The sequence below is a fragment of the Schistocerca americana genome, chromosome 2 (assembly GCF_021461395.2).
Source record: "Schistocerca americana isolate TAMUIC-IGC-003095 chromosome 2, iqSchAmer2.1, whole genome shotgun sequence".
Lineage (NCBI taxonomy): Eukaryota > Metazoa > Arthropoda > Insecta > Orthoptera > Acrididae > Schistocerca > Schistocerca americana.
Window position 1 is genome coordinate 1,032,923,326 of NC_060120.1, and position 11,633 is coordinate 1,032,934,958.

Below are 11,633 nucleotides of genomic sequence, written 5' to 3' on the forward strand. Positions count from 1 at the left end.
TCAGATGAAACAATCAAAACAATTAATCAAGAATTAAATTTCGAACAAACGAAATCGATCGTAATAAGGCAACTATGTTTTATCGCGAGGATGAATTACAGCGGCAACATCCGTCTTTGGAAATAGTGCCATCGGACGTCACTAGTTCGTGGGCAGTTCGTGGACAGAATTGTGATTGGAATCATTTATTTATTAAGCGTGAACTGCGCCCGTGTTTCACAGTTTTTGTTATTAATATCTACTGTGTTGTTGTTGTGGTCTTCAGTCCTGAGACTGGTTTGATGCAGCTCTCCATGCTACCCTATCCTGTGCAAGCTTCTTCATCTCCCAGTACTTACTGCAACCCACATCCTTCTGAATCTGCTTAGTGTATTCACCTCTTGGTCTCCCTCTACGATTTTTTCCCTCCCCGCTGCCCTCCAATGCTAAATTGGTGATCCCTTGATGCCTCAGAACATGTCCTACTAACGGGTCCCTTCTTTTTGTCAAGTTGTGCCACATACTCCTCCCCAATTCTATTCAATACTTCATCATTAGTTATGTGATCTACCCATCTAATCTTCAGCATTCTTCTGTAGCACCACATTTCGAAAGCTTCTATTCTCTTCTTGTCTAAACTATTTATCGTCCATGTTTCACTTCCATACAAGGCTACACTCCACACAAATACTTTCAGAAACGATTTCCTGACACTTAAATCTATACTCGATGTTAACAAATTTCTCTTCTTCAGAAACGCTTTCCTTGCCTTTGCCAGTGTACATTTTATATCTTCTCTGCTTCGACCATCATCAGTTATTTTGCTCCCCAAATAGCAAAACTCCTTGACTGCTTTAAGTGCCTCATTTCCTTTCTCTAAGTCTACAAGTGCTAGAAACGTAGGTTTGGCTTTCATTAATCTTTCTTCTAAGATAAGTTGTAAGGTCAGTATTGCCTCACGTGTTCTAATATTTCTACGGAATCCAATATCCATAGTGCATTAAAAACGCTAACAAAGACAGGTAGTTCTGAAAGTGCCAACAAAAGTCACAACATCGCAGGGCAACCAAAAGATCGAATAGAACCCGAGATTTCCCAAACTGCGACAAGCTGTTCGAACAGTTCGAGTCATGTTCAAGCACAGCCCTACTGGGACGCATCATGGAGGTTACGGGTATGAACTTCAGATCTGACCAGCCTGTTTCAACTTCTATTCGAGAACGGACGAAAAGCGTTTCGAGCGAACAGATAGCGGATGACAGAAGCTGCCAGAGAGGACCTTCTTTTGAATCTGGAACGATTTTTGTATGGTCCAGGGATCGATGACTAGCGTTATGTTTAGCTTAACTGCAAAAATTTAATCCAAAACTAAATGTGTTTTTCTCGAAAGCGTATTTCTCAAATTGGTGGGAAACATAACTCGGATGCGGTACACGGAATTTTAATCAGAATTTGATGCTGCCATTCTAAATTGAAATCTTTATCAGCGTACGTAGCCGTTTTGCGATCTCTTCAAAAGTCTTTATGGGTTCACTCTGTTGTCAGCATTGTTTAGGCGAAAAAAAGACATTTTTTTAACCATGTGACCATTTTGAAAGAACTTAATATTTTGCAATTATCCTAAGTAAGCAGACAGAAAATATACTGGAAATGATCTGCACAAAATTATTTTGTTACAGGTCGAATAGGAGAGATTTGGGAATTCCGACCGATGACCAATGTTCCTGTTAGAAGGGCTCCTTTCATCTACAGTGAGCGTTGGAAGTGATCACAAAACTAATTTCTTATAGACAAAAATGTAAGGAATAAGGCTGTATCATCAAATTAAGCTTTACTATAAAAAAACACGAAAATCACCGATTTTTCACGCGTTGTAAGATGTGATCTGGATGGGAAAATGCCCAAGAAATCGAATCTTCGTTGTTTCACACTTGTCAAAGACCAGCTTACCCGGATTGTTACAATAAACGTATGGTTTACTAACATTTGCACTTCTTATTTGCTCTTGAAGGTGCCTTATGTTAATTTTTAGGAAGGACACAAGACGCAGCTATCTACATTTTTTCTACTGTAACAACCGGTCTTGGCTGTCAACTATATTCACAATAACATCTTTTACTTTTGTCGTCCTACAGCCCTCACTTGCGTGTAATACTGTGTTGATAATTTTCATCTTAGGTCTGTGTATGAGCAACTGCATAAACCAGTTTTATAACGTCATACGCTGTTCGTCCTTATTTTTTGAAAACCAGCATCAGTGGTAAAATATATAGATAATGTTCTGCGTGAGTGATTGCTTTGCTGGTTTTAAAACTGTTTTCCTCTTTCCAGCTGTAATCTTATCGTCCTACATATCACTATTAAAATTCTCTATCTCCGTACAAGTTCTGAAAGCTTCGAGAGGCGTAAGATTTACAAAAGAAAAACTTTTTACTTATCTTCATTTTCTCTTACTGTTGGCTCCAGTTCTTGTGTCCAGGGGTACATTCTTGAGGCTGTAATTTTGATTTCACGTCGTGGGTTCCTGATGACTAAATAACTATCTGTTGCTATTATTTTCTTTTATTTTATCCCATTCTTCTATACTACACTGACTTAACAATGTCCATTTTCATACAAGCATCAATTACATTGTTAGAGACAAAATTAAAAAAACATGTGCGCTTCCACCAGAGGCATGCCCATTACTACTTAGATTCAGCGGTATTCACAATATTCCAAAGAGTTTACAAATCAAAAGAGTTTACAAACTTTCTTGACAAAAGAAGAATCATCACCAAGATATAACATTATTTTATAAATGAATCCAGAAATAAATTCAATAATTCGCGTTAGATCGTGTAATTAATAATATGAATTTTAAGTATGCCAGAAATTTCATAATTTCAAATATTTTTAAGAGGAGTGATTTTATTGTACGTACAGAGTACTAACAAACTGATTTCATTTTACATAATTTAGCCCGAAACGTAACACATCGTATATAAAATCATATGAAGTTTACTCACTTAAACAGCTGATATAATGTTCAGATGGTTCAAATGGCTCTGAGCACTATGGGAATTAACATCTGAGGTCATCAGTCCCCTAGACTTAGAACTACTTAAACCTAACTAACCTAAAGACATCACCGACACCCATTATAATGTTCACCTACAGACGAATCGATAGTATACATGGTATCGGTTATTTCTATAAAAAAAAGAGTGATGTTAGAGGAGTGTGCCCCGCTACACAACTCATCGAAGATCAGTTTCACAGCACTGAGCATAAACGTGCAACTGAATAAAACCAATTTTGTACTGACATACTCCTTTCGCCCGTTTTTTGAAAGGCACCATCTATGCCCTACAGGTGTGCTTGTTGTGCCGGTTTTAAAGCCGTTCCGCTTCCAGTCTATCGCATTTCACTAGCACAACACTGATATCCATACTATACGGAGCTATTAAAAAGTTTCCTTTCGAAGGTCGTACAGTTTAGAATCGGTGTGCCAATCAGGGAAATTCCCCGTTAGCACTCAGGCAATCATATCCCCGACGCACCACACTGAAGACACCCGTTTGGTAAAGCACGTGTGCTGCTGTGTGAAGAAGTCCGTAACTGCGTGGTGTCCAGCCTCGTCCGACACGAATCGTCGATCGTTCTGCGCCTTTTTTAAGGGACCGAGGGCGTGGTAACAGCACGAGGAGAGATCAGCGCTACAGGGCGGGTGCTCGAATGTGTCCCACTCGAGTTGGCGTACCTTCTGCGTTACGACAGTTACGATAACTCGAGGTGCGTTATCGTCAAGAAGCAGCACGCCGGAAAGACAAAATGAATTTTGAAATGGCAGCTACTGGAAACTAAAAAGAAAATCTCCATTTTCAGTACAGCTAAAATTATCAAGACATCAAATAAATTCAGTTCATTTGCAAGAATCACATATTCCGTGGTAAATTACCGTCTTCTGTTTCAAGGTTCAAGACGGTGCACGATCGACGACGAAGTACTGTTTCGCTACTCTCCGTTTCGCATTTTTGTGCAGGTTTCAGCTTTTTCATTTTCCCGGATAAATGTGCGAGACCCTGAACACATGTATTAGTTAACAAATTAACTTCCGGGTTGAAAACCAGACATTCTTACGTTGCACCCACATACGCTTATTATACACTTCTTTGCGAAATGTTCGCTTGTAGTCACGATTATTTGATTTCGTCACTTTGTCAGTCAACGTATCTGATCTGGGTGGCCCTAGTTCCTTTGCCGCTAACTTTTCCCGGTAATCTGCTTTTCTGTTAGCACTTAAAACAGATTCAACACAGTTCGTATTGGCACTTCACACAAAAGCCGATTCCTGCACAGTGAGCAACCAACTCCAAACACAAATTGCCGTTTGTGGAAATGATTAATTTCAAGTAGTACTGCCTACCAACATGGTCGCTTGACTGGAATACAAACGAGGGACTGAAAGCCGTACGGGCCAAAAGCACACCGTCGTTGATCCCGCTTTTAAGTGAATATCATAGAAACCAGGGAGACAGCTTTTCGTGAATGTTCGTACACACAATGTGGGCCTACAGCACAGATAAATCTCACCCTCCATAACATCAACAGATTTCAGAAGCATGAATAAATGCTACTGTCTCACAATCTGCGATGATGTGCTTCATGGTTCTCAGTGCCTCAAATGTGTAAGGTTTTGAAGTCAGAGCAACAACTGTGTAAGCTGTAAACATTTTTGGTTTAATGATGCAATCTTATCACAGAAGTACATGCATTTACATAGTTTACAATGTGACAATGTTACGACAGTTGTCGAACGAACGCATCTCGTCCTCAGAAAGTGAAATAGTCCTAAACACAACAATGGTAAATTTTAACTAGAAGTTTCTGAACAATATTATTCTTATGACTACGTCATGATGTTGGCCAGTACTACAATAAATCATCCGATTCTGGTTCAAAGTTCGGTGCTGTTTAGGATGACAATCAGTCTACGGAGCATAGTTAGTTTTGTGACAAGTTGAGAAAAAGATTACCCAAGATCGCTCGAGTTTACAGTGGATGCAAGCCAATGAACCAACAAGTTTATGCCTCTGCTTGCGGCATTTACCTTAGCTGCAATGAGCTGACATCTGCATGGCTCTTCTTGTCCTCTGAAATTCCTATAAAAACTAATTAAGCCTTTGCTGATTTTTCCAGCAGAAACTCTCCCTATGTTTCTCGTTATGGGAGGAAAGAAGGACTCATCCCTAGTCTTGGAATATAATGATATGCATGCGCATGGCTGGAGCAGTGTGCATGTTAAAATGCCCTCGCAGTCCTCGCAAGGACAATTAACTAACTGGCTGGTTCGTTTCTCCCCAGTTGGAACTCAACGACTATACAGCAAAAAATCTAGCTGAATGTCAGCCACAGTGTACGCAGTCATCACGCAAATTTCTCCTCTGCAGTGTACAGAGCGTTATGCGCCCCATTCTGCACTTGACGTCGGTTCGGAGAAGAGTCCCCCAAAATTTCGCTGTCGTCTTTCTCCTAGCCGAACTGTCTCCCCACCTGAGCTCTTTCGTTCTTCACGTCACAGCTTTTTTCGGCCAATAGGAGCGTTCCTCCTATTTTGTGGAAACTCTCTCTGCCATTCACAAGGGCTCTACCATTAAACTGCGTCGAAATCTAAGCATTTTACTCCTTCATAGTTCGTTTCCACCAATCGGACGTTTTGTGCCCGCTCGAGATGGCTGAAGTTACATGTGTACATCACATGTGTACCATTCATTATTCACATAATCAACTGCGTCACTGGTTTTGTTCATATCCATTTGGAATTCCAAAGCGCAGTTTTCTAAAGCTTTTTCTGTCCTACATCTGGTGGCCCATTATTTGTTCTCAAGTATGCGTCACCTGTCCGGTCGCTGACTCCCGCCTCGGGACGCGCCCTAAGAGCTTTTTGTGGTGCCTTCCGCGGTGCAGCCTCTGCTTCTGTCCGCACCTGCTTCCACACAAAATGTTTCTTCTCGCTGCTTGTTTCACCTTCTGCTCACTGACATGCATTATATAGGAGCGGTGTGTTAATACCATCGACTGAGTATCATCCCTTTTGCATTACATACTCATAGGCAAATCTGCTCATTACTGCCAAAGTAAGTTAGGTGTCATATTCACCTTCCTGTTACGATGTATAAAACTTTTAGGTAAGGTGCGAAATTAACCTTCATTTATTCAGCCACCTTACAAATGGATTACTGTATGATAAAATCCAGAACTTAATATACTACATCTCATGCAGAATCTCACAAAATAGACTTTTCTATCAGTATTACTATGACACATACTGATACGATCTAATTTTGCTCTATAGCGAGTCAACTGGCATGTATCTAGACTACCGTCTAGCGGAATTTATGTCAAGCAAACGGGGACAGAAGTCTAGTGCACTGTGCTACCGCCTGGTGGCATTGACATAAGCTTGTAGTTAGTGGTAAGGGCTAGGAAGCTGGGCACGCCGTAAACACGTTGTTTTCAAATCCGTATGTATTTGGCCGGAAAGGCAATTACGTCCCGCCAGTTGCACGTGCGCAAAAGCTCCTTAAAACGTGCACAACTCAGGGTGTGTTCGCGATCCCGATGTTCACGGAGTCTAGAGGAGTAACAATGTAGCAAAACGCAGTAGCTTTGGTGCCGTATTTTTCAAATCATCGCGTCTACGATATGTTTAACAGCATTCAAAGAAAAAAGGTGTCAAAATCTAAGATGTTCGCGTGCTCTTGTGATCTTACACAGCAGCCGCCACTGCTCTGGGCGACCACCTGCCACGGAGGAAACAGTGAAGAGCGTCCGAGATGTTTTCCTTCGTAGCACAAAGAAATCCGCACGTCATGCATTTGTGAACTGGGCATTCCTCAGCCAACTGTGTGGAAGATTCTGCGGAAGCGATTACGTGAGTAACCGTATTGCGTATCGTAGGGCCAAACGACGGCACTGTCAGACGCGAGTTTTGTGAACGTTTCCAGGAAGGATTGGAAGATGACGAATTTCGCCACCGACTCGTGTGCAGTGATGAGACTAATTTCCATCTAAGCGGTAAAGTGAATCTCCGCAATGTCCGCATATGGGGCACGGAAAATCCCTGTGTTACAGTGGAGATTGAAAGAGACTCTCCAAATGTGAATGTCTTCTGTGCTGCCTCAGGTAGCAACATGTACGAGCCCTATTCTTTTCCTGGGAAAACTGTGACAGGTATGACGTACCTATACACGTTAAAAGACTGGTTGTTTCCGAGCTTGACAGCTGATAACCTACATTTCATATTCCAACAAGACGAAGTTCCGCCTCGTTGGCAGAGAGAAGTGTGTCGCCATCTGAACTTCCAAACAGGTGGGTTGGGTGACGTGCCCAGGATAACTTGGCTCTCTTCAGGTGGCCCCCAAGCTCTCACGACCTTCCAGTTTGTGATCGTTTTCTCTGGAGATACGTGAAAGACAGTGCGTACCTAACAACTTTTTCAACAGCACTGACTGACTTCCAGGATCACATTACTGCTGCGCTGGCAAACATTGGGACAGACATGCTCGAACGTGTATGAACAGAGCCTGGCTACCGCGTAGATGTATCTGGTATAACAGGAGGAAAGCACACAGAACATATGATGTGTAATAAACTTGAAAATGTGCTTCTTCGTACAATGTGTCAACCACTATTCTGTGTGCAATACTTGGTGAAATACATTTATTCAAAGCCCGATGAATCATTTGTAATCAACGTATATAGTTATCCTCGCACGCCTGCAGAACTAAATCAAAAGAACCTGCTGAAGTATACTAGAATATGAAGTTACGACAATACTGTTTATTGTTAGTCGTCCTGTAAGACAGAAAAGAATATCAAAACATTACTTTTAATTAATATTCTATTTACAATCACACTGATACCACAGAGGCCAGTATGCCATTATAAGCAGTGGCCGGGAACTTCAAAGTCACATCGGCGAGTGGATACTGTTGACATCCTCGTGGCGCGTTACCGTTTTCTACTGCACTGGACTACGGCCTATTAATTGCTACGCTATTAACGAATTTGCGAATACTTACTGACTAATTGCAACCAGTCTAGCGTGCACATAATGCTTCTGTGTAGTTTTCCGCAATTTCTACACCTGCATCGTTCTTCCAACTCACCAGCACCTGCCATATTTCTGAGTCATTCCTACTGCGTTTGCATAACAGAAATCACTTATGCAAATACCGAATGCTAAAACAAAACGACGCGAAGGCTATTCTAAAACACTTTATGGCGGTACCCTTTGGAATCTTCGTTTAATGATCTGATTCCTGGAAACTGGAAATTTGTGGTAAGTTCTATGGGACCAAACTGCTGAGGTCATCGGTCCCTAAGGTTACACACTACTTAATATAATTTAAACTATTTTACGCTAAAGACAACACACACACCAATGCCCGAGGGAGGACTCGAACCTCCGACAGGGCGAGCCGCGCGAACCGTGGCAAAGCGCCCGAGACCGTGTGGCTACCCCGCGCGGCTCTGACTCCTGTTTGTGTGTAAGCATAAAATCAGTTACTCTATCAACGTTTGTTCTAAGTATGTTTATAAGTATGCAATGCAACAGTTAATTCATGAGAAGTGCAACATGATTTAACACTACAAGCAATCAACAAACGTTTGATAAACGAGCAATATGACTAATATGTGCCAGTCTGCAAGATATCACTATGAGTTGTATCACCACTACGTTTGGCTTCCCAATGTTGATGACAGGTTACGCAGAAAATTATACAAAAACTGTTTCAGTAATTACCGCAACACATTGTAACTTACTAAACATATCAAGAATACGACAGGCTATGTTGTACTTAAGTGAGGCCAAGATCAGTCTCTATGTTCTTAGTCTACGGAATGTACGATACGGTTTCCGAACTCGCTTCGGCGATACATGTACTAAAATTGGAACGATAACGGAAGATTAGCAAGGACCCTGCGCGAGAATGACATGCAAGAAACTAGTAGACGAAAATTCAGACCAGGCGCAAACCTCTGGCAAGTAAAACACATCGAAGGAAACAAGCTTCCTGCGTTTGCCGTTAGTTACTTACATTTTACTTATGTTTGCTTTCTTTGTACGACTGATTAGCCGTTTTTAAGTAATGTTTATCTCGTTATGTTTTTGATTACAGGCTTTTTTTGTGGGTAGCCCACGGTTGGCCGCCTTGAAAGCTGTAACCTTGATATTCGGTACCTGCAGTGCAAACAGTAGCACACTACTACGCCACTTAGTATTGTCAGATTGCAGTGAATGGACCACGGGTTGACCACGAAAATGACTATAACCCTGAACATACGACAACAAAGTTGACGGGTTAAATATTTTGCTTAATAATGACTACACAGCCGAAATGCCGTAGTAACAAAAAATAAAAAATAAATGAGGAGCGTTCACTGAGCAATGAAACACTTTTTCTTTTGTTAAAGAAAGTTGGCTTTATTCGGTATTCCAATGGCCATATTATTCACCAATCTTCTGACCGAAATTCACAGTGCCGTAGACACTGGCGAGCAGATTGATGCCGTATTCCTGGACTTCAGGAAGGCATTTGATACGGTTCCGCACTTACGTTTAGTGAAAAAAATACGAGCTCACGGAATATCGGACCAGGTTTGTGATTGGATTCAGGATTTCCTAGAAGAAAGAACATAACATGTCATTCTTAACGGTTCAAAATCTGCAGATGTAGAGGTAATTTCGGGAGTACCGCAGGGAAGCGTGATAGGACCTTTATTGTTTACAATATACATAAATGACTTAGTTGACAACATCGGTAGCTCCGTGAGGCTATTTGCAGATGACACGGTTGTCTACAAGAAAGTAGCAACATCAGAAGACTCGTACGTACTCCAGGAGGACCTGCAGAGGATTAATGCATGGTGCGACAGCTGGCAGCTTTCCCTAAACGTAGATAAATGTAATATAATGCGCATACATAGGGGCAGAAATCCATTCCAGTACGATTATGCCATAGGTGGTAAATCATTGGAAGCGGTAACGACCGTAAAATACTTAGGAGTTACTATCCGGAGCGATCTGAAGTGGAATGATCACATAAAACAAATAGTGGGAAAAGCAGGCGCCAGGTTGAGATTCATAGGAAGAATTCTAAGAAAATGTGACTCATCGACGAAAGAAGTAGCTTACAAAACGCTTGTTCGTCCGATTCTTGAGTATTGCTCATCAGTATGGGACCCTTACCAGGTTGGATTAATAGAAGAGATAGACATGATCCAGCGAAAAGCAGCGCGATTCGTCATGGGGACATTTAGTCAGCGCGAGAGCGTTACGGAGATGCTGAACAAGCTCCAGTGGCGGACACTTCAAGAAAGGCGTTACGCAATACGGAGAGGTTTATTATCGAAATTACGAGAGAGCACATTCCGGGAAGAGATGGGCAACATATTACTACCGCCCACATATATCTCGCGTAATGATCACAACGAAAAGATCCGAGAAATTAGAGCAAATACGGAGACTTACAAGCAGTCGTTCTTCCCACGCACAATTCGTGAATGGAACAGGGAAGGGGGGATCAGATAGTGGTACAATAAGTACCCTCCGCCACACACCGTAAGGTGGCTCGCGGAGTATAGATGTAGATAGTAGATAGATAGATCGAGGTGGCGCAGTGGTTAGCACACTGGACTCGCATTCGCGAGGACGACGGTTCAGTCCCGAGTTCTGCCAAATTGATTTACACTACTGGCCATTAAAACTGCTACACTACGAAGATGACGTGCTACAGACGCGAAATTTAACCGACAGGAAGAAGATGCTGAGATATGCAAATGATTAGCTTCTCAGACCATTCACACAAGGTTGGCTCCGGTGCCTACACCTACAACGTGCTGACATGAGGAAAGTTTCCAACCGATTTCTCATACACAAACAGTAGTTGATCGGTGTTGCCTGGTGAAACGTTGTTGTGATGCCTCGTGTAAGGAGGAGAAATGCGTACCATCACGTTTCCGACTTTGATAAAGGTCGGATTGTAGCCTATCGCGACTGCGGTTTATCGTATCGCGACATTGCTTCTCGCGTTGGTCGAGATCCAATGACTGTTAGCAGAATATGGAATCGGTGGGTTCAGGAGGGTAATACGGAACGCCGTGCATGGATCCCAACGGCCTCGTATCAGTAGCAGTCGAGATGACAGGCATCTTATCCACATGGCTGTAACGGGTCGTGCAGCCACGTCTCGTATCAGGGGCCCCATATCACTCCAACTGCAACCCACACCATTACAGAACCTCCATCGGCTTGAACAGCCCCTTGCTGACATGCAGGGTCTATGGATTCATGAGGTAGTCTCCATACCCGTACACGTCCATCCGCTCGATACAATTTGAGACGTGACCCGTTCGACCAAGCGACGTGTTTTCAGTCATCAACAGGTCGGTGTTGACGGGCCCAGGCGAGGCGTAAAGCTTTGTGTCGTGCAGTCATCAAAGGTACACGAGTGGACCTTCGGATCCGAAAGCCCATATCGATGATGTTTCGTTGAATGGTTTGCAGGCTGACACTTGTCGATGGCCCAGCACTGAAATCTGCAGCAATTTGCGGAAGAGTTGAACTTCTGTCACATTGAAAGATTCTCTTTAGTCGTCGTTGGTCC

At 42.5% G+C, this 11,633-nt stretch overlaps 1 non-coding gene across 1 annotated transcript; it reads left to right on the plus strand.

Moving 5' to 3' along the window:
• Positions 1–8,880: 8,880 nt before the first annotated feature.
• Positions 8,881–8,990, plus strand: LOC124596754. The gene has a single exon (XR_006978389.1). It is a non-coding gene; the product is annotated as a U6 spliceosomal RNA (small nuclear RNA).
• The last annotated feature ends 2,643 nt before the right edge of the window (positions 8,991–11,633 follow it).